Source organism: Protopterus annectens, chromosome 4.part0, assembly GCF_019279795.1.
Source record: "Protopterus annectens isolate FY-2018-M chromosome 4.part0, PAN1.0, whole genome shotgun sequence".
In the NCBI taxonomy this organism is placed as follows: Eukaryota; Metazoa; Chordata; order Ceratodontiformes; family Protopteridae; genus Protopterus; species Protopterus annectens.
In genome coordinates, this window is record NC_056733.1 from 833373916 (window position 1) to 833398602 (window position 24687).

General features: G+C 40.0%; 1 protein-coding gene across 1 annotated transcript in view; it reads right to left on the reverse strand.

Annotated features, from left to right (window-relative positions):
* Positions 1 to 24687, reverse strand: part of UFD1 (ubiquitin recognition factor in ER associated degradation 1) — a 145685-nt gene that overhangs the window by 87241 nt on the left and 33757 nt on the right. The gene's annotated exons all lie outside the window — the stretch shown is intronic.

The following is a 24687-nucleotide window of genomic DNA, read 5'->3' on the forward strand; positions in this document are numbered from 1 at the left end:
CTTTAACCAAATAAGTGTGTCTTGTCAAACAATAAGGAGCTCAAAAATGTCTTTGCAATACAAGGGAGAAGTCCGAATCCTTTAAACTCAGAACAAAAAATGCAAAAAAAGAGCTATGGAAAGTATATAAAATAATGAAAATGTGGTGAGTGTACAGTGTTTGTGGACTGTGAATCATCCTTAATTACACTTTATGCTTAACACATACATTAAACTCTTACCAGAGCCCTGCCTTCTTAACATCTCAAACAACATAATCAGACAGTTTCATGAATACTGCTGTATGTTGGCACACGGATGCTGCTGCATGTTGACATGACAGACTTCTCAAGCAGATGCAATCTTGGTGGAGGGACACACACACTATTTTCATACTTCTGCTACATTAGACTTACTATTTCCTTCTGGATATGGAACTGAAACATCAGACTTGAACCACCAACACTATCACCAAACACTGAATTTAATTTGTAGCAGCTATTGAAAGCTTCATTGCTAAACAGTAAATGTAATGCCCTTGGTAGAATTTTTTTTTCTCAGAACCCTTTTATCTTCCAATAGGCGCACTTCCTTCAAAGCATTAATGCCACCTTTTCCACTTTTCAAATATGATGAGACAGATTTTATTTTCATTACAATTTGAATGTATACTCTCTATAGGTGGAAAATGTAGTTATAGTCATTGGGGGAAGTGTCAGGTTGCAGAAGGTAGTTTCAGTGCACGTGAAATCATCAAATATGTTCACCAAAACTACATTTGCCTGCAGTGGAGTTTGCACCTTTACCCCCAGTGTTGTGTGATCTTATTGTTGATAAAAGTTCAGGGAGTGTGGTGGTGTCCTCCCATATGGGGGACGACAAAAACTTTCCTTTGATGTTCGCAAGGTAATTTCAGCAAATTGTATGAATTCAAAAAATATTTCACTCTACCTTTGATGAATCCACATGAATTTGCAGTGTTTAATATGGGCAAAGCTGGAGGTGGGAAGATGACACAGGAGTGTAAAAAATAAAAAGGTAGGCAAATAAAAATAATTCCTTCTACTACACATGGTTTTACTGATGTTGGAAATGTACTACTAAGCCCTGTAGGCGGTACCAAAATGGAATAAATATTTGTCAGGCATACAAAAAGACAGTGCACCAAACTCTACTCCTTTCTTCTGTAGCAGTATCAGGTTCCAACAGATCACAACTTCCTCATAAAGGAGGACCACCAAGCTTCCACATTTTGCTTCATAAGTCTTAAGAGTAATTACAACCTCCACATACTTTTTCCTCATATGGCCTCCCGAGGGCAACTTCTAGTATTGCATTTTTCCTGAAAACACAAAGGACGTGCATAAACTCATCTTTTCACACATTAAATCTGAGCTATCATCTGTCCACCCCTGTATACCACCCAAAGCCTCAATGTGCAGAACGGTCACATTATTTGTGATCAGTAGTTAAGACTTAAAGTTGTCAGTCAATAGGCTTACCTTACTCTGACTGATACTTGTACTGGAGTTGCAATCTTTATTTATGAGCCTATAAAACTACGCAGGCTACAAAAAGAGAAACAATGATAACATCAACAGTAGTAAACTGTAACAAAATACCAATAAAGAGTACAGCTAACAGTACCAGACACATAAAGCAATTAAGAATGACAATAAAAGAATTAAAAGAAAATTTAAGACATTGGATTAAGAAAGTGTCCCAAAATGCTATTATGAAAGAGGTGCATCTTAATGCACCTTCAAAGGCAGTACAGAGTCATGGTCATGAAGCTGCCATAGCAGCAATTCCCAAGTCTTGACCACATACTACAAAGTAGCCACCACCTGAAATGTTGGGACCAGCTTTAGGTTCAAAGGTTTATACAGATGTCCTGTACAGCAAGCAGAGATCATCCCTCAAATGTCTATAGGAAATGGAGTACACAGATAGCTATGAGGAGATCTGCATAGGACGTTCCAGTTGTTGCATGTGCTTGGTCAGCTACATACCGAAGGGGACACTGTAGTCGTGATGCACATGATGAAGGACAAATACAGTGGAATGACATCCTTTGACCTAGATGCCATGCCTTTGCTCATAAGCGGAGCAACACAGAATGACTGCCTTACTACCTTAGACACATTTTGGTTGAAAGCCAGGATACTATCTACATATGTACCCAAATCCCAGACTACTGGTTCTACTCTTAGGGGTGTGTTATGGGTGAGATATGTTTCTAAGATAGCCGACTTCCCAAAGGGTCCTACTATGCATTTCCTGGCAATGAGATTTAAGCTGTGGCTTTAGACTCAGTCATCTGTTGGTATTAGTCCTTCCTGTAGGATGTGAGTGACTTGGATGGATTCTATGACTGCTCCTCATTTGTAATCATCAGCAAACTTGGTCAGCCAGAGGCTCCTTTCATTGGCTACGAGTTCAGAAAAGTAGATGCCAAAAAGAAACAGACCCAGCATAGAGCTCTGAGGGACTGCGAGTGACCTGCTTCTTTGTGGAGGTGGTATCCCCGACCCTAACTTTGAGTCCCATCAGAGAGCTAGCTGGATATCCAGCAAATAGCATGGGGTTTTATGCTTATATCCATTAATTTGTTTATAATTTATTTATTTACATTTGTTGACCAGGAATGTCCGACTGGATGTAGGTCCATTTTCAGCGGAGGCCCAGGGAGAAAAGCTCCACAGTTAAAATAAACAGACAGTTACATTGGATTACATAGCGATTAACAATTTAACATAGCAATTGCTTACAACATATTTACAGAAGAACATAGTACATCAGTAGACAACTAGAATCTTTAGCTGTGAAGTACATAACAGACATTAACAAATGTTACAATAAGAAGTTTCTGCTGTATAATAAGTACTAGGCTTATGAGCATCTGAGCTTGCTATAATCAAGGTAGTTAGTGGAGTGGAAAGAAAGGTAGTGGTTAGAGTGGGTATTGTATCAAATGTCTTGCTTTCCTCATCCACTGCCTTGGTGATTTTCTCAAAGTTCCCCAAATTGAGCACGCAAGATCTGTTCTTAACTAAACCAAACTGGGTTGGATCCAGCGTTTGAAGGTTTTCTATTTCCTTATTAATCATGACAATGCTTTGCATAGGACACTAGTCAGACTTAGGGTCTGTTGATGGCTTGTCCTTGTGCAGAGGGATGACCACTGCAGTTCTCAATTTGTGTGGCATAAAGTCCTGAAATGCTGACAATGGATGGCTCAAAAAGTGGGCTTACATATACTAACTCCAAGACGACCATTTCTTGGAATATTCCCTTTCCTCTGTGGTATGGTGATCTTGGAGTTAGTGTGTATAAGTCTGAGGTGGGTGGGGTTTGCCACCTTACAAAGAAGTTTAGAGAAGAGTGATGTTTGATATTCGTTCTCCTCCTGTATTTCTGGCATTTTTCCTGCATGTTGGCACTCAGTATTATGATTGCCAAAATTTCAACAGGGAGATAAAAAAATACCTTAGGAATCCCAATGATTCAGGTCTGAACCCGAAAATTACCATCTGAGAGAAGTACTTGTGAATGGGCCAAGAGAACTCTCTAATGAGGGCAGAATCTTAGAAATGTACATCCTGAACACAAAAGCAAGAACTCATCCTAATCCGATACTCAACTGGGATCCAGTGCAATGAACAAATAAGAGGGGTTTATCTACAGGCCCACTACAAGAAGCCTTGCAACCAAATTCTGGTCTCATTGTTACCCATCAAGCTCAGTCCTTGAAAGCCCCAGATAAAGGTCACTGCAGTAGTCCAGATGAGACCTATCAAACATCTACAAAATTAATGACAAGGAAAAAGATGCTCAATTAGTTGTATTCTTCAGTAGGTAACAAGGCTGAATGACTGCAGACACCAGGCCCGGAAAAGAAAGCCGACTGACTGCTCGAAGCATGCACCTTGGACACAAATTCCAATATGTGACCCCCAGAGATGACATAGGGATCAAGGACGACAACTGTAAAGTACCTTAACAGTAGTATGAAAAGCTATACAAACATTCTTGGAAAGACAGAGATTGAGATAATTAACATGGGAAACAATGACCTCCAGATATTCCAAGACTGAGCCCTAGTAGACCCCCAAACACTCGAAGGAAAAACCAAGGCAAAGCAAAAAGTGTGACCACTACAGATGCCACAACATAAACCTTTGAATCTAACCAAATCCAACAGAAGCATGCGTGTGGCAAAAACAAAAATGATTCAAATAAAGCCTTGTGGAATCTCATAAAGAGGTAGGTAGAAGAAAAAAAAAACATAAAAATCACCATCAGTATGCTTTTAGAGGTCATGAGAATCAAGGATTCAGTTATAAGACCTCATCATAACAGAAGAAGTTATAATTCCACACTGCTGTAGTAGACTTTGGCCGTTTTGTTTCCTACTTAGGAAGCAACAACTGGGCTACTTCAAAAGCTCCAACTCCCTCCCACACCTTCCCTTTGGTGCTGGCCACTCAGCAGCCAATCAAATAAACAGCAGCCAGAATAAATGACTGTAGGACTTTCTTGCCCACAGAAAAAAGAGGATGCAACCTCATCCTGATCCTCTAATCAGATATAATACACAAAAGCATTTTACTTTGAAGATAAAAAATAATTAGATATTGGGAAGAAAGGGGGATGGTTGACGTGGGCTAATGCAGCAGTGTGGAATTTGAACATTTGTTATTATGGTAAGTTGATACATAAATTATACTACCTTCATTCCCACTGCTGCAGTAGCCTTTAGTTATTTGGGTTGATTACCAAAGTTTATCCAACCTGGAAGGATAAGGGTCCAGGAGCCCCTGGTGAATGATTCTTGCAAAGCTAGCCCTGGACCTGTATAAGGAGTCCACTCTCTAATGCTTTGTATACACAGCAGACCACGTAGCTGCCTCTAGAATTCCTCCACAGTTCACTTCTTCTAGTACGGCATCAGAGAGAATAAGGATCCCAGTGTGCATCTTGATACCATCTCGAAAAGATTTACCATGATGAGAACAACAAAAAAACAATAGCCAAGAATACCCATCTATAAATAGTTTGTTGCGAGACAAGGTTGATCTTTCTTAGTCCAATCACAAGAAACAAAGAGCTTATCAGCTTTTCTTAAGGGCTTAGTTCTGTCAAGGTATTTGGAGCAATGGGTCTTATAAAAAAAGAATCTACAAATGTATTTAGATACGTTACCAATACATGCAACTCCATATGAATTGTAGGAGTCATGACTGGACACATCTCTGACAGATCTTAGGCAGTAAAATGGAAGATTGGCACCTCAGCCTTCCTTCCCATCCCAACGGGGTATCCCAGGGATCCATTCTTGGCCCTATGCTCTTCAATATCTTCATTAATGGATTTCCATGCAGCCATTCCTAACACTAAGATAGTACAATATGCATACAACTCAACTTTAGTTTGCTCTGCATCAAACCTCCCGGAGCTCCAAACAAAAACTCAAACTGCCTTCTCAACTACTGAGAACTGGATGCTCCAAAATCACCTCTCTTTGAATGCCAACAAATCAAAGATCCTTCTATTATCTCCTTCAAAAATCTATCCGCCTAGTCAAAACCTCTTTCAAGATTACAAGCCTTGCCAATTCAACTACAAAAGTTGTTCCTTTTGCTAAACTTCTTGAGAGTTACTATTGACGAACACCTAAAATTCGATACCCATATTCAGCTAAATATAAAGAAAACCCATCAGAAACTTGGCATACTGTACAGAAACTCCCATTTCCTCTTCTCCTCAACAAGACAGACCCTCACCACTACCTTCACTAATATACGGTGCTCCCCTACTAACCAACCTATCTTCCTCCATCTCTTCTAAACTAGAATCCTGTTACAATAAAATCTCAAAGTTCACCACCACTTCCAAATACTCCACTCACCACTGTAAACCTCTCCACCAGCTGCAATAGCTAGAACTCCCAAACTACCTTGACTACCTCCAACTCATCACCACTCACAAGCTTAATTTTCAAACCAACTATATGCCCAACACTAACAAACATCTTAACATTATACACCCCAAACAGACCTCTCAGATCTACCCACCAAAATCTAATCTCTGTTTATAAACCAAACTGTCCCACTGGTCAGCTTCTCCTATCCTTTTCAGTTGCCAAAAAATGGAATTTTCTCCCTCCATCTCTAAGAATTTCTGAGAACTCTGAACACTTCAAAACCCTGCTGCATTCTTACCTCTCCCAAAAATGGAAATGCAATTGCACTCCACCTACCTAACCTGCTTAATACATAAATACTTTATAACGCACAAAGTTTGTTCTTCCTTACACACTATTGATTAACACTATGTACTGCCTTCATGCTAATGCTACCTCTATAACACTCTGAGGATTTAAACCTCTGTATTAAATTTAACTCCTGCTAATATCCATGCATAAAGAACTTATCCATGCTAATGTTACTTCTATATCATTCTGAGATGATTTAAACCGCTGTATTAATTTAACCTTGTGCTGCTGTTCTCAACCACTAAATATGTAAATATGCTTTACATCCTTCCCCAAGCTGATATTTAACTTTTGTTTAGTTTTTTGCTATTTTGTATGTAAAATTTGCTTAGTTTGTTTCTGCTTCCGCTATGTATTGTACTTCATATTATGGAGCTTGTACTATGTATTATTGGAGCTTTTCTCACCAGGCCTCCACTGAAAATGGGCTCTTTGAGCCCAGTGAACCTCCCAGTCATCAAACTGGAAATAAATAAATGAATAAATAAAACATTGCAGGTGCTAGGAAGAGCACTTCTGGCCAAAATCAAAGAATGAAAACACTAATTTTATGAACTTTAATCATACTTTGTTTTAGGAATGGGCTCCATTCCCATCATGGTATTAGTAACCCAAAATATTTGGAGAAATTAAAAAAGGGAGATGTCCGACTGTTAGCTCATGATGACAGAAGCAACACCAGAGAAACTTGGAGAGACTAGTGGAGATGAAAAATAATGAATGGCCACATCATCCATTACCAGTGGCTCAGGCACTGACTGAACCTGCAGTAACTGCAAGGACTTACTTTTCCTTTTTAGGTACAGCAACAGAAGAACTAGCAGGAATGAGCATCTGTGCTATGACCAAGGAAGCTGCCTAATTTCTGGCAAGCAAATCTGGAAAGTCAATCAAAAGGTAAGGTGTCAAAGTGATCACAAGAAGCACACAAACTTACACTCCAAAATGATCCCAAAACTAGAGCAGATGCACAAGTAGTATAATAATCCTTTCCATGCACTGTTGAGGCTGTAAACAAATACTCAAAAGTTGCCCCAAAGTACAAAAGCACTACAAAACAATGTCAATAGTTTCAACACTTTGTGCAAGAAAAACACAGACAACTGAACTCAAGAGTTATAAAATCAGTAGACTTAACACAAAGAAATGCACTCAAGAAAAGAAATAAACTGCTAAAGCTAATAAGACTGTTCCTGACAGGAAATGGATATTTAGATACGTATCAGGTTTCTAAAAGAAAAAAAATGCACCTTTTAGTCAAAAATTAGAAGAAAAAAAATTGCTTTAATCTTAAATAGGATAATGGATTCTGTGTGGAAAGGTGTCTTGGTGGGGACTTATCTGCCAGAAAAGAAGCTGTAGATAGATGCCTCCTGAAAAACTCATTAGGCAAGAAATTAATGAAGTCACTTCCTTGCGGCTGCTATTTATCTGATTGGTGCTGTCCAACCAGCAGCCAGAGGGAAAGTATGAGAGTGAACTAGAGCTTCTGATGCTGGATTTTTTTTTGCTTCCTAGGCAGGAAAACAACCCAGATAGCCAAAGTCTACTGAAGCAGTGGGAATGATGAACAACTGCTTCATGTTGCTTACACTGCACTTACTCAACAACCTTTCCAATTAAAGAAAAATTAAAGATATAAGGTTACCAGAATCCAAAAAGGAATTCTTGAGAATAGATGATATTTAGAACAGGATGAGAAAAATAACTCAAAAACAGACCATTCTTCAGCTTTAGAATACTGCCTGTAAAATAAACCACATACAAATCAAGGCTGCAATACAAACCTAAAAACTGAAGCAGTACATCATACCAACAAGACCAGACATAGGTGCAACAGATGACCCAAGATGGCTGCTCATTGATCAACATGTTGATTAGAGATTTCAGTATGAAAAAAGGCAGTAAAAAATATCAATTTGAGTAAAACTGTTAGTGGCTAGTAATTACACTGCTTGGATGTCAGCAATGAAGAAAATTAAGAGAAACAGAAAAACAACTACATTAGGAAAAACTCTGGCTAGGAAGAATCTTGCTGCTGTTCAGCAAAAAACAGTTCAGGTTTCAACTCTGGTACAGGAAATTGCTTCCAGAAGTTTACAGGAAAAATAAATCAAATGCACTACAGTGTTTTATCCCATTAATACTTCACTTACATACAGTCAAATAACAAAAGGCTGGAAAAATAGAAGCAGCTTTAACTATTTTAGATGAACTAATAAAACTGCAAAAACAGGAGGTTTACATTGTGGAGAAGTCTGGCTTTGCATAAATCTTCAAGAGCAACTATTTCAAACAGCTAGAAGACACAGTGCACTGAGAAAGCCCGAGATTTCCTGCTGTACCAGACATACTAGAAGGGACAGACTGTATTAATATTATGAAAGTACAAATAAGCAACCGGACTGAGTTCCACAGCAGGATTTGTCAAGTCAAAGGGCACAGAGTATGTTCAATCCAAACCTGGCCATGAGAAAGTAGCCAAAGGGCCCATGTTAGAAAGATGCAATCATATAAAAAATGATCCTCACAGAACTGTGGCAGAAAGAAAAAAAGTTAGAGAACAGTGTTTATGGAAAATGATTATTCACTGTACACCAGGCAGAAGAGAAGCAACTTTATCATATCAGTCATGGAATGTCAGAAGGCAGGTGTGAGACTCAAGCTGCTGCATCAATCTATCTTCAGAATATTTTTTACAAGAATATCGAAGAAATGTTGATCATATTGCAGTGTCAGTGGCTCAACAGGTAGTGCACATACCTTTGGTACAGAAACTGTGGGTTCTAATCCCACAGCAGGTAGATCAATGCCTTAATTTTGCTTCTTGATTTCTTTTATATATATTTCTTTTTTCATATCACAATGCTCTCTTTTACTATTCTCTAAATGTTCTAATACATTTGTATACATTTTCCCATATTTCACTCTTCCCTTCTTACATCATCCTGTCATTGGGGGAAAAAGCACGTTATATACTTCAACAAAACCTGGTCTTAATGGTGGATTGAATTTAAAAATCCTTTATGGTTATATGATTCTCCCATAACGGATACTTCCCACTCCTGAATTTTATTCTCCTTATTCCCTTTCCTATTTCAATATATGCACTTTCCTCCATCACCTCCATCCACATTGCTAAATGGCCTGAAAAAATTCAGAACTGTAGTATGATCTGCTACCTCAAACCTTCCAATAATACAAAATGACTTTCAGATCTATGTGCCTCCTTCTACAAATCCATTGACTTTTGTTCTACTCAGTTAAATTTACCACATTTTAATTATTAAGTATTTTTTTTTACATCTTTCCTTTTTTTATATTCTCCCACTAAATCACAATTAAAGTCCCTTGCAATTATAGATTTCATGTTAACCACCACATAATCCAATATTTAAACAAACAGATTGTTTCCTTGCTAGTTATATATGCATATAATGCTATAATTCATGTTGTCTTCACCTCACATCCAGAACAATTAATCTTTTCATCCTTATCAACATTACATCTACTATTATAGAAAATAAGGGACTTAAAAATTCAGGGATATAATTGGTATGGTAGTCAAGAAAAGTTGGCTTTACTTACAAGATATTTCAGTGCTGTGTAACATTCTGAAAGGGTTTCAGTCTTATTCGGGATACAAAATTAAAGATAAAACATAGGCAATAGCTGTAAACTATGTGCTAACACACAAACTGTTTCAGCAATACCTATATTTATGGGGACATGATAAAATGAAGTACTTAGTATGGATTAAAAAAAGGAATCGTTATGGCAGCCAAGGATATGTGGGAAGAGACTGAACAAAAAAAAAAGAGAATATTGAGAAATTAGAAGTTCTGTTCTATGGATATGGATAGCAAGATGCAAGCAATGAAAATGTTTTAATCCCTTAAGTTTTATACACAGGTCAGCTATGTTTTTAATCAACCAGAGGAGAAGTTGTGGTTAGCAGTTAGAGAGTTGAAAGATTTTATCTGGGAGAGGAAGATGGAGAGAGTCAAGTAGGACAGGTCACACCTCTACAACTGTCCAGATTTTTGGCTCATATTTTTGATCTGTTCCTAATAATATTTTTTGTTTTCTGGCAATTCACTGTGATGATCCGAGGACTGAAGTCACTAAAAAATGACATACAGCTGAATTTCAGACTTAAAGTCCTTCAGAAAGTGTATGTTATAACAAACCCTGTTACTCTAGCAACTCTCTAAGTTTATAAGAGCAATAGTTAAAATATGTCCCTAGATTTGGGTCTTTGTCCCCCTATTTTGTCAGGCTCTGTCCAGATTTCTTGCATTAAGAAGTTGAGAGGTATGGGATAAGTTGATCCTTTCAACAGAGCAAAGTTGTTTGGGATTACATGATTTGAACACTTATTTCAGAGCTACACGGTCAAGGCTCCTATGCACAGCACAAGAAAAAGCTTTAATTCAAAGTGGAAAATGAGGATGATGAAACAATGGAAGCTCACGAAACAAGGAGACAGATTTTGGAAAAGATCCTTAAGGAGAATAACAATATAGAATATATTCACAAAATAACAAAAATGTTCTAAGAACTAAGGCAACACAGGGATGGAGAAAAGATATTCTGTAGATAGGGATGAATGCAATTAGGAGTACGGAGAACAGGCAAGAGGGGGGCTGGAATTTGCTGGAGATGGCAAAGGAGCCATGAGCCATTCCATTACATTTTAGAGAGGGAAAGTTAATAGACTTGGAGAAGTCCAAGAAGTCTTTTGGACTGTAGGCTAGAGATACATATCAATCCTTGATAGGGAAGACAGAGTATAGGCAAAGAGAAAAATAGGATCCTAAATGAAAGACCAGCAGTGGAAGAGTTTTTAGTAGAATCTAGGACAGAAGCTGCTGTTAAAAAGTGATAATTAGTAGAGCATATAAAATACTGCATAGCTATAGGAATCAGATGAGGTTTGAAAGGATTAGGAAGAGAGACTGCATAAGCAATTCACAAAGAAACAATGTTGGGATATATGTATGGCTCCCAAATATGCAAAGTTTAGATAATTAACTTGGAACTGTCTGTCTATACAGGTATTACTTGGAACTGTCTGTACAGGTATTTGTATATCTCAAGTAGACTCCAAAGAATTTTTCTTAAAGTAGATAGCAAATCTGGAGTGGGGATGGTGAAAAAAAAAAGAGAGTTAACTGGAACATCTTTTTGCGAGTGTAATGAGTTGGCAGATTTTAAAAATTCCCTGCAAGCTAATCGATCAGAAATACTGGGTGGGTAAATTCGTGTAACCAAGGAAATTTTCTGAGCTGCGATATCTAATCATAATAGCCTAGACAGAGTAAGGCCTTGTGGAGCTGAATTCTGGTTCCTGCCAAAAAAGTAATTACTAGAGAATGGAAATCAAAATATATGCTGTACTAGAAGCAATGAATATAGTAACAGATAAACCACTTTAAGTGGGATCTTTAGGAAAGGGTAGGAGCAAACTACTTAGAAAGAAATGGGAATTGTGGAAACACATGCAGAATAATGTTTTGGAAGAGGAATGAGGTTTAAGGGGAGGTAGGAAATGAATGAGCTATGTAGTGTTTGACAATAACTGGATAGACTAGAAGTGATGTATAACGTGCTACTCAGCACAGATCCTCGTGGTGGCCAGCAGAGTAATCCAAGCTTCAGAGAGCTAAAAAAGCGACTTTACCTGATTTAAGTATAATTTTTGTGGCTTTCCACTTCTATTTATCTAGCAACTGTATTTCGCCTGCTTGCTGATACATTGTTACTGTTTTTCTGCATTTATTCTGTTTTTGCACTTGTTTCTCAATTTGTTACTTTTAAAATCTGTAACTGTTGCAAATTGTTTGTGTAGGCTGTGATAGCCGATTTATAGCATTTATAAGTGTTTACTGTATCTGTTTCTGCTTGTTTTCTGAAAAAAAAAAAAAATATCTCTTGTTTTCCCGCCTTACTAAGCTAGAATAGTCCAGTTTCAGAGCTTGCTGATCCCTGGGCTTTGTTTGCAGTTCCTGTTACTGAATCTTTACCTAATTTGGAACAGAGGAGGTTCCCTTGCTTACCAGTGGGAGTGGGAAGCATTGAGCTGCCTGTTGGTCCAGTTTTGTGAGGTTTCAGCCAGTAACTTGTAGTTTATTGGTCGTTTTGGGCCAGTTCCTAGCTGCTTTCAGCCCCCTGATATAAAAAACGATAAACGCGCGTTTTTTGGCTTGTACCTACTCAGCACAGATCCTCGTGGTGGCCAGCAGAGTAATCCAAGCTTCAGAGAGCTAAAAAAGTGACTTTACCTGATTTAAGTATAATTTTTGTGGCTTTCCACTTCTATTTATCTAGCAACTGTATTTCGCCTGCTTGCTGATACATTGTTACTGTTTTTCTGCATTTATTCTGTTTTTGCACTTGTTTCTCAATTTGTTACTTTTAAAATCTGTAACTGTTGCAAATTGTTTGTGTAGGCTGTGATAGCCGATTTATAGCATTTATAAGTGTTTACTGTATCTGTTTCTGCTTGTTTTCTGAAAAACAAAAAAAAAAAAAATCTCTCTTGTTTTCCCGCCTTACTAAGCTAGAATAGTCCAGTTTCAGAGCTTGCTGATCCCTGGGCTTTGTTTGCAGTTCCTGTTACTGAATCTTTACCTAATTTGGAACAGAGGAGGTTCCCTTGCTTACCAGTGGGAGTGGGAAGCATTGAGCTGCCTGTTGGTCCAGTTTTGTGAGGTTTCAGCCAGTAACTTGTAGTTTATTGGTCGCTTTGGGCCAGTTCTAAGCTTCTTTCAGCCCCTGATATAAAAAGCGATAACGCTGCTTTGCGATTTAGCTGAAGTTCTTGAGCTGCTACTGTTGCACACTAGGGCAGCGCCGGTTAAGCAGATTTAAACTATTAGGGCTACCTAAATTACACTCTTCAAATTTTCCCTTAAAACTACCTTCCTCGAACTATACTACTGATCAAATCAGCGTATCCTATAACTAAAAAGATCAACTCTACTTGACTCCAAGTAGACTATTCTCTATCTGTTAAACCTAGCACTTGCTCCTACAGTACTTATTACCTTGATACGGCACTCTTGTCATAGATAGTACCCCAAAAAGGCAACCCCCCATTTCTCGGTCACCCACATCCCCCGGAATCTTTTTAAAGTTTTTTGTCTATCCTTCTAGCATGTCGAGCGATCAGTTGCTAGTGTCCTCTCCTGCTCAGCTGGTGAACCTGGGAATATTGAGGCAATGTTACAATTGCCTCATGTACACAGACAACCCTCTCCTCCTCCCACAAAACACAAATACATGCGAGAGATGCAACTATACGGCCAAACTGGAGGCTGAGCTCTCTCAACATAGGACTGGCAAGACCAGTCAGGAGGAGAAGGTTACCACACACACTATAGACCCAGTCTCACATAGTACCATTACAACCTCAAATCATACACATAAACACACAGACATACTCGGAGGCTCTGATCAAAAATCTACCAAAACAGCAGAGGCCACCAAAGCAGACACCCAAACAACCACCACCTCAGAACACAACACCTGCAACACATAGACCTCACAGTCAGAGTGTCAAACAGTCACAGCCCTTAAGGCCAAACACAATGCCAGACACACTAGTCATTGGTGACTCCATAGTCAGACACACTGACGTCCGCTCACCAGACTGAGTAAGGAGAAGGTCACAGTAAGCTGTCTGTCGGGCGCTAGAATCCACCACATAACGCAAGCACTCAGGTCTCTCAACAGCAGGTACAAATATGACTCAGTCATTGTCCACGCTGGTGTAAACGACCTGAGACGCACCTCCTTGGACTACATGAAAAGAGACATTGAGGAGCTCTCTGATTATGTAGCCCAGGCAGGTATGACCCTGACCTTGAGCAGTATCCTACCTTCACCAAGAATGATGCCACAATACAGAGATAAGATGATCAGCTTTAACAATTGGCTTAATCACTGGTGTCATTCAAAGGGGATCCAGTATCTGTCTGCCTGGGATGACATGCTGGACAAGCCACGCTGCTTCGCAAGGGACGGCTTGCACCTGTCACCCCTGGGATTGCGGATATTGGCAAAGGCCCTTTTCACCCCCATAGTGCCTTTTTTAGGCAAGGCTCAAATTCTAAACCTACCACCCTAGAACACAAAAAGGAAAAAACTAAGGGTAATGCTGCTCAATGCCAGAAGTCTAAATCTCAAAATGCACGCACTCGAGGCCCTTCTCAGTATGGAGAACATCGATGTCTGTGCTGTGACAGAAACCTGGTTCAAGGCTCCTGAGAGCACTCCAGCGCTATCAGGTTTTACCTCATATCATGCGTTCCGGCCCCAAAATCCGGACAATACCAAGAAAGGAGGAGGGGTATCCATATTCATCAAGGACACCCACACCTCAAGACTGGTGGCAACGCATGATGCATCGGAGACCATCCAGGTGCAATTAACCGTAGGCAAGACTGATCTGCAAATTGTAGCATGTTACAGGCCACCCTCACAAACTCAGGAACCTCACATGGCCTTCCTGAAAACACTAGAGGGGATAAATGCATCACCAAACACCATCATACTAGGTGACTTCAATTACCCTAATACAGACTGGGAACACTACTCAAGCCCAAACACCCTAGCCCAAAAGTTCCTGGAATTCATAAACTCAAATGCCATGGAACAACTAGTCACCATCCCCACAAGAGGAGATAACATACTTGATCTCATCATCACGAACATGGGAGCACAATGTTCAACACCGGAAGTATACCCCTCACTGGTGAGATCAGATCACAAACTAATCTCGCTGGAGGTCCTCATCCCACCCCCACCTGAAATAAAAAAGACCACAGTAAAGAACTTCTCAAAAGCCGACTTCACACTTCTAAAGACTAGTGTGGTCTCCTTTAAGGCCCCCGAACCAGCGGAAACAGTACTCAAGCCGCTGAATCACTTACAAATGCCTTCTACCAGCACCTGCAGGACTGCATGGATAAGGCAATCCCAAGCAAAACAAAGACTCTTTGTACCAAAGGCAAGCGTCCAGTCTGGTGGACCCCAGCCATAAACAAACTCTACAACAAAAGGAGGAAGCTACTACAAGATAGAGCAAAATCCTTAAAAGGTAAGACACCCTTGATCACTATAAGTAAAAAACTAAGAGCTCTCATAAAATCATCCAAAGCAAATTTCGAGAGAAAAATAGCTAAAGACTCAAAAGACAATCATAAGGCCTTCTTTAGCTATGTTAGAAACCTAGGAGGAAACTCCCAGATATGCTCAGAACTAGTTCAAAATGATGTGAAGATTACTGATCCTACAGACATTGCCAACATACTGGCTGACAGGTTCAGTGCAAACTTCTCCCCTCCCCAAAAGGAGAGATATCTATACCAAAGCGATTGCAGCCCCCAAACATCTCCAGCCCAAGTGAGAACTGCTCTCTCCAAAGCAAAAACACAGCATCCATGGGACCTGATGGTGTCCCCGGCTGTGTGCTCCACAAACTCAATGAGGAATTAAACCCACAGCTAGGACAGCTGTTTAATCAAAGTCTTACCTCTGGATACGTACCCAGGGGGTGGTGCACTGCAACTGTGGTCCCACTTTACAAGGGCGGTGCCTCCACCGACCCTGGAAATTACCGCCCATTAGCTTGACAAGCCTTATCTGCAAAGCCATGGAGAGGATCATAATGGACCTCATAAATAAAGACATAGGGAATTTGCAGACTTTGGATCCAACCCAGTTTGGCTTTGTCAAAGGCAGATCATGCCTTTTAAACTTGGTTGACTTTTTGAAACAGTCACCAAAGCCATTGATGAGGGAAAGGCAGTCCATACAGCCTACCTCGATCTGGCTAAGGCCTTCGATACAATACCCCACTCGGGTATCATTGAAAAACTCATCAGCTTAAATGTTAACCCATACATCACAAGATGGGTTGCAAACTGGCTGAGTGACAGAACCCACAGGGTCAGAGTTGCTGGCGCCATGTCAGACTCAAAGCCTGTCACAAGTGGTGTCCCACAGGGCTCAGTCCTGGGCCCACTCTTGTTTGGCATCTACTTTTCTGAAGTACAAGCAAACACAGGAGGGTTATGGCTGACAAAGTTTGCAGATGACTGCAAACTGGGCGCCATAGTAGAAAACACATCTGACTCGGATATCCTTCAGAAGGGTCTCACAGAAACGGATAACTGGTGCCAGAGCCACGGCCTAAAGTTAAATGCCAAAAAATGCATAGTCATACCCTTCGGGAAAAACAAGGTTACCCCTAGCTACCAAATAGGTGGCAATCCACTGAGCACAGAAGAAGTTATCAGGGACCTGGGGACCCAGATTGATAGTAGTCTGTCATTCGACACCCATGTAGCTAAAGTAGTCAGGAAGACCTTCTACATTGCCCACCTTATCATGAAGGGATTCTCATCTAGATCAAGGGAGGTCATAGTCTCCCTTTACTCATCACTCATCAGACCAATGATTGAGTACAATGCCCCATTCGGAATGTATCTGACCCGACACTTGCAGCAGCTGGAGAGGCCACAAAAGTTCCTCACCAAAAGGATAAAGGGTCTCAAAAATCTGTCCTATGCTGCCCGACTGAAAGAACTCCAGCTCTATTCAGTCGCACCGCTTGCTCAGAGGTGACCTTTGCCTAACATACAAGGCCATGTCAAACCCAGATTTGATGAATATGCTTCACCTCAAAAATCTAGATCCATCAGAGCCACAAGGGCGGAGACTTAAACCTCGACACGGCTATTAATAGGACGTGCTGGAGGGATAGATTCATCACCCAAAGACTCCCTATGCTGTGGAACAAAATCCCGGTACATGTGAGGCAGAGCACCTCGCTGGCCTTGTTCAAGAGAAATCTTGACCAATGGATGGGAGATCGCAGATATACCCCAGGGATTACCTCAGTGTCACTGCTCGACAGAGGCACAGCAAAATAATGGGTATAGTTCCCCATACTAAAGGGGTGGCGTAAGCCACAAAACGATGGGCTAGGCTTGTAAATGCCCTCGGGCAGATAGCCTAGTATGAACCTATGAACCTATGAACGTTTGCAAGTGAAAATATGTCGATATGGTGTGCTTTCATTTATATAAACCTGATTGTCTATGCCATAAGTGATAACGATGTTTCTCACTTAAAAAGAAGTCATCTACTACTTAACTGTTTTTTTTTTCACATAACACAGCCACTCCAGAACAATGTTCACTTCTTAAATTTCATGTTATACTTCCACCCCACAATTTGTCTGTTTGCATCCATATTATAGTTCCACCTCACACATTTTTCTGTTTACAGTATTTAATCCTTTGTCAGGAATCATACATCCATACCACATTTAGCTCACCATTCCAGTATCCCTATCCTTCTTTTAGTGTTAATAATACAGCTTACATTTACTGAAAATACTTTAAAGTTGTTCCTTTTCCTTTTTAAGTTTGTGAATAAAAATTCCTCACTCACTAAAGGCTGCAGTTTCAGACACTAAAATAAAACTCAGTTAAAAGCTGCAGTTCCACCACGGAGAAGTAAACCCATAAAATCTCTAAAATCTTTACTAAATAAAAGTTAAATCAGAGAGCAAAGAAAATGGTTAAGCGTTTTCGAATAAATCTTCCTCAGATCCTTGTTTTTACAGTGTGTTGAGTCATACTTGGTCAAATAATCTCTTAAGGTTCCTACTTTTCAGCACCAGTTTTAAAGGGACCACTGCATTAAGTCTTGGATTTTTTCTGCCTGCAAGTCAGCTATCCAGTAAGTTTCTCTTGTTTCTGTTCTATTAAATATGTCACCACCCCTTGGGCTGTCTAACTTTTTCTAAAGCTAGAAAAAAGAACTTATGTTCAGGGTCAATATGCTGAGAAAGGGCATTAGTAAGTGCCACAAGTCTGATATCACCAAGGTGATGTTGAATTCTTTCCTTGAAAGACCTACTGGTCTTTTCTACATAGAATGCTTGGACAACTATTACAAAAGGAAACATATATGATGTTTCTGGTATTACAAGCCACATAGTCCTTAGGATGGTATATGTGACCAGTAATTGGATGCTTAAAGTATTTGTCACAACTTTTTTTTTAAATGGGAAAGTGCCTACTCTAGAATCTGTTTTCGTAGTGCAGAATCCATCTTTATAACATAATAATCTCTTAAGACTGGGTTTATTTTTAAAAGAAAAACATTTCTAAAGTTAGAATTTTCCAATTCTTCTTAATTTCACATATGGCAGAGATATCACTACTATACATTAGCAAGCATCTCAAGCCACTAGATTCTCCGAATTTTAATAGTACATGTACCCATGTTCTCTTCCACTCTTTATGAAAAATACAGTCTGCCTTTGGTTCACCTAAAATGCTCAACTCATTTCATGCCTTGTTGGATTTCAAAATCTCTGTATCCCCGCACTGATAAATTTTCATTCAGCTGTTGCATTTCTCTTTCATAATCATAATTAATTTGTACACAATCTTGAAGTATAGGGACTGACCTTTGATTATCTGATGGTAAACATGCCCTGGATGCACACTTTTTCCAATTATGTTTTCTATAAACGGATATCAAATCGTCCCTCATCATTACTCAGGATAGGTACGTCCAAACAAACAAATTTCTCTATTCGAACTAAGCATATCAAACTCCAAGAATGTCATGGTACTCTGCAGGTAATTCACAAATATGAGCAAGTGATTGTGGCTACTTTTCCATAGAAAAAATAAACAGTCCACAAATCTTCCACACTAAATATCCTTCCATGAATTACATGCCTTAAAAATATATTCTTCCCCTCTGTAACAAGGATCTGAAGAAGGTTTATCCGAAAGCACATTTTCTTTGCTCTCCGATTTTAATTATATTGAATAAAGATTTTAGAGATTTTATGTATTTACTTCTCCATGCTGGAAGTGCAGCTTTTAACAGAGTTCTTTTTAAATTTAGGAGAATATTTTTAAATTGGTTTTCTTATTTTTACTCTTTCCACAACTGAATATTTTCCTGGGTTTGTGCACAAATAATCATAGATCCTTAAAATAGATTTTTCACTCTCTAGAACATCAAAAAAGTAAAAATAGCACTTGGCAGGTCTTTCACCTTGTGTTTTTCACAATTCAAAACAACTTCCAACTTTTACCCTCCATTCTACAAGTTTCTCTCATCTCTAAAAATTTCTCAATATTATCAACAACTTTATACAGACCCTGCAAGGATTTTTTTTAACATCGCCTTCTTCTAGTTCACAAATTCTAAACTGAAAACTTTTTATATTCACAAAGTATTCCAAGACCTAAGCCAATATGAGAAGGGAGAGAAGAGATTTTGCAACAGAGGAGGACTGCAAACAGGGGTACAGAAAAAAGGCAAGAGGGGTCTGGAATTTACTGGAGAAACCTGGCAAAGGAACCAAGATATTGGAAGCAAATAACTCAACAGGAAACGCAATAGAGAGGGATGAGGCCAAGAAGACACTTGGATTGCAGGCTAGAGACTGCCTTCCTTGCTAGGGCTTGATCTCAAGAGTACAGGCAAACAGAAAGGGGTAGAGTGATTTTAAGTGAAAGCCTTGCTCTACTACAGTTTATGAAAATCTAGAATAGAAGCAGCTGTTAATAAAGGATAATTAGTATGGCATATAAAATATTGCATGATAACTATAAGAATCAGAGGAGTTTAGAAAAGATTGGGAACACAGACTGGAAAAGCAATTTACAAGAAAATAATGGAAAGACGTGTATGGCTCCCAAGTATGCAACCAAATCCAAAAGGTTTAGGATTTTTGCTTGGAAGTGTTTGCATAGATATGTTTTATATCCCAAGCAGACGTCAAAGAATTTTTCCTCAGGTAGATATTAAATGTTGCAGGTGTGATGGAAAAGAAACAGGTAACTGGGAACATGTTTTGGGAGTATAATGAGATGGCAGATTTTACAACGTCCTGCAGAGTACTCCATCAGAAATACTGGGGGAGCAAATGGCTTTAAGTAAGAAAATGATTCTTTTGAACTGGGATACAGGATTTAAATTGCTTAGACATACTAAGTCCTTATTGAGTTTAATTCTGTTGGCTGCCAAAAAAGCTATTACTAGAAAATGGAAATCAAAGTCTACACCAGCTTTATGTGAAGTATTGAATATTACAAAAGAGATAAAGGAACTGGAAGAGAGATGGTTAGAAACAGGAAGGAGCATATTACATAGATGTAATTGGAAATTGTGGGAACGATACACAATTTAATATTGTTCAGGAGGAGTAGGGTTTTAAGGAAATTAGGATTTCAGCATTTTTTTTTATAACGCACTGACAGCAGCAAACAGAACATATTTATGTATACTGTATTTAAATGGAAATGTTAAAATGGTTCTTTTCAGTTAATTTATCACATAAGACATAGGCAAACATTAAGTGTTTAAAAAAATACCAAATTGTTCCACAGATAATCTGTATATTATAACATCATTTTTGCTATTATTCTCACAGCAGGTCTTTTCTTTTTAAAAAGCTTTACTTACAGTTATTTCTGGTCTTACTTTTTTGCCTGCTGTCACTACTACACAAGTTTTAATTACAATATTACCTGCTGCCACATAACCTGAAAGCTTCTCAGTTTGTTGCCACTTTCCTCGATTTTCAGTCATTGCTGCATAAAAGTTTTAACTGCTGCGTTCTTTGCTGCTATATGACCTGGTTCCTTTTCTGCATTATTAACCTCAGCACTTCTGCAAAGTTATCTGCCATCTCATTCCATGAAACGGAACTGTCACCTGGATCATTCTGCTCCATTATTTTAACAAAACATCTGCCAGCCCTCCTGATGCCAGTTCTGTTATCTGCACCATTTCAACACAGACTTCCTTACTTCATTCTCCATGGAGGCAGCTAAACTCTACACATTTGTAGTGCTCAAGACACTTTAATCTTGATTTACAGTCTAATGCTCCATATTGAACAACATTTTCTCCAAATTCCCACTTCCCACCTCCAACCTCTCCATAGTTTCTATCTCCTCCCTTGGGCATGTTCCTTACTGCTCTAGGAGCACTCCAGCCCCATCTAGCAGCTCCAAAAAGTAGGGGTAATTCCCCAATGCCTTGGCCAAATTTCCTCTTGCAGTGTAATAAAACCTTGGGCCTCCCCTGGAAAGAGGACTGAAGTTTGATGGGACTAACCTGGCCAACAAAGGATAAATAAATAAAATGTTTTGATGCATAACAGGGTAAGAGAAAAAAAGTTTGACCAGCAAGCGAAAGAAAACTCTGCTTCTCATTCTTCAGACAATAAAAAAGCCCATGGAGTGACTTTGCCAGTGAAACCTTCTCCATTGTTCTAAAGGAAAAGCACAGGAACTGACAAAAACATGAGTATTTTGCTACTTGTGTATCTCTGCTACCTTTAAACTAAAAATCAATCTTGCTTTTTTCCCCACTTTCTGAAATTTAAGAAAGTTCAGTTACAGATTTGCTGTTCTGAACTGTTTGTAAGTTTCTTGGAGGCCAGTGCTTGCTTGGGCTAAAGGGAAGTCTCTGTGTTCACCAGTGGCAGTGGTTAACACTGAGCAGCCTGCCTGTCCCTGTAGGAGTGGTTACTGCCTAGAAGCTGTAGTTTTATTGGCCATTTTGGGTCGATTCCAAACTCCTTGATCTCCGTTAAAACCCTGCAACTCTCTTTTTACGTGGTCCTGTGCACAGAGCAGCGTCGGGCAGCACTGCTTAAACAGGTTTAAACTATTCCCGGCTCCACAAAGTTTGTTCTTCACTTTTTCCCTTAGAACTGCTCTAAATCTCAAAATAAGCACTCTATTTTCATTCTAAAGCCCTGCACTTGCTCATATAAGTAATCTCATAGGTAAAACACTACTAAACGTAAGCACTACATCCTCTTATACTCCTTTTAAACACTTGCTCCCTATTGGAGCTTTCTGATCAGTCAATAACTAGTTCCCTGTATTATTCAGACATGTCCAAATGTCAGTTTCGGGTTTACACTCCAGTCCAGCTGGTGAATCTGGGAATCTTGAGGCAATGTTACAACTGCCTTATATATACAGACCACCCTCTCCTCCTCCCAACAAGCTCAAATATATGTGAGAGATACAACTGATACAACTATATAGCCAAACTGGAGGCTAAGCTCTCTCAACCCAGTACTGGCACAGCCTGTCAGGAGGAGAAGGTAACCACACACACCACAAATCCAGTCTCACATAGACCTATCGCATCAGCAAACCAAACACATAAAAACATACTCTGAGGCTCTAAATAAAAATCTGCCTAAGCAGCAGAGACATCCAAGCAACCCCTACCACGAAACAATACCCACGTAGCACATAGCTCACAAAGTCAGTGTGCCACACAGTCACAGCCCTTAAGGCTAAACAACACACCTAATACACTTGTAATAGGTGACTCTGTTGTCAGACACACTGACGTCCCACTCACCAGGCTGAACAAGGAGAAGGTCACTGTAAGCTGCCTGTCGGATGCCAGGATCCGCCACATAACACAAGCACTCAGGTCACTCCAAAGCAAGTACAAATATGACTCAGTCATTGTCCATGCTGGTGTGAATGACCTGAGACGTACCTCCCTGGACTACATGAAAAAAGACAGAGGAGCTCTTTGATCATGTAGCCCAGGCCGGTATGACCCTGACCTTGAGTAGCATCTTACCCTCATCAAGAATGATGCCACAGTATAAAGACAAAATGATCAATTTTAACAATTGGCTAAAGTATTGGTGTCATTCAAAGGGGATCCAATGTCTGTCAGGCTGGGATGACATGCTCGACAAGCCACGTTGCTTCGCTAGGGATGGCTTGCACCTGTCACCCCTGGGTTTTTGAATACTGGCAAAGGCTCTTGCCTCCCCCATAGTGCCTTTTTTAGGCAAGGATCAAAAGACAAACCCACCTCCATAGACAACATAAAGAAAAAAAAAAACTAAGGGTAGTGCTGCTTAACGCCATAAGTCTAAACCTCAAGATGCATGCACTCAGTATGGAGAATATCGATATCTGTGCAGTAACAGAAACCTGGTTCAAGGCTCCCGAGAGCACCCCAGCACTAACAGGTTATACTTCATAACATGCTTTCTGGCCCCAAAACTCGGACCGAACCACAAAGAGGGGGAGTATCCATATTTATCAAAGATGCCCACACCTCCGGGTTAGTGGCACTGCACAAAGCATTGGAGACCACCCATGTGCAACTAACAGTGGGCAAAACTGCCTTTCAGTTTGTAGCCTGCTACAGACCACCCTCCCAAACACAGGAACCTCACTCGGCTTTCCTGAGAACACTGGAGAATATGAAGTTCTCTCCAAACACCATTATATTGGGTGACTTCAACTACCCAAACATTGATTGGGAAACCTACTCGAGCCCAAACACCCTCGCCCAACGGTTCCTAGAATTTATAAACTCAAATGCTATGGAACAACTGGTCACCACTCCCACAAGAGGGGAAAACATATTGGATCTGATCATCACCAACATGGGGTCTCTATGTTCCACACTAGAGGTATACCCCTCATTGGTAAGATCAGACCATAAACTAATCTCACTGGACATCCATATTCCGTCCCCACCCCTAGCCAAGGAAACCACGGTGAAGAACATCTCAAAAGCAAACTTCACACTTTTCAAAACCAAGGTGGAATCCTTCAAAGCCCCCGGGCCAGTGGAATATATGGCCCAAAATGCAGAATCCTTTACAAAAGCATTCTATGGACACCTACAGGAATGCATGGAGCATGCTATCCCAAATAAAACCAAGACTCACTCCTCCAAAGGCAGGAGACCTGTCTGGTGGACCCCAGCCATAAATAATCTATACAACAGAAGGAGAAAGCTACTACATGAGAGAGCAAAAACCCAAAAAGGGAAGGCGTCTCTGATCAGTACTAGCAAGAAACTGCGATCCCTCATAAAATCATCTAAGGCCAGCTTCGAAAGAAAAATTGCACAAGCCACTAAAGATAATCACAAGGCCTTCTTTAGTTATGTCAGAAACCTGGGAGGCAACTCCCAGATATGCTCAGAGTTGGTGCAAAATGACAAAAAATACACTGAACCCACAGACATTGCCAACATTCTGGCAGAAAGGTTCAGTGCAAACTCCCCCCCCCTTCCCCCCAAAACAGCAAATGTCTATCCCAACAGAGTGTAGCCTTCCTGAGATCACAGATGCACAGGTGAGAGCTGCCCTCTCCAAAGCAAAAAACACAGCATCAATGGGACCAGACGGTGTCCCGGGCTGCGTCTTACACGAGCTCCAAGAAGAACTAAATCCTCATATACAGTCACTGTTCAATCTCAGCCTTACTACAGGATATGTACCCAAGGAATGGCGTACAGCAACACAGTGGTCCCACTCCACAAAGGTAGTGCCACAACAGACCCCGGAAACTATCGCCCTATAAGTCTGACTAGCCTGG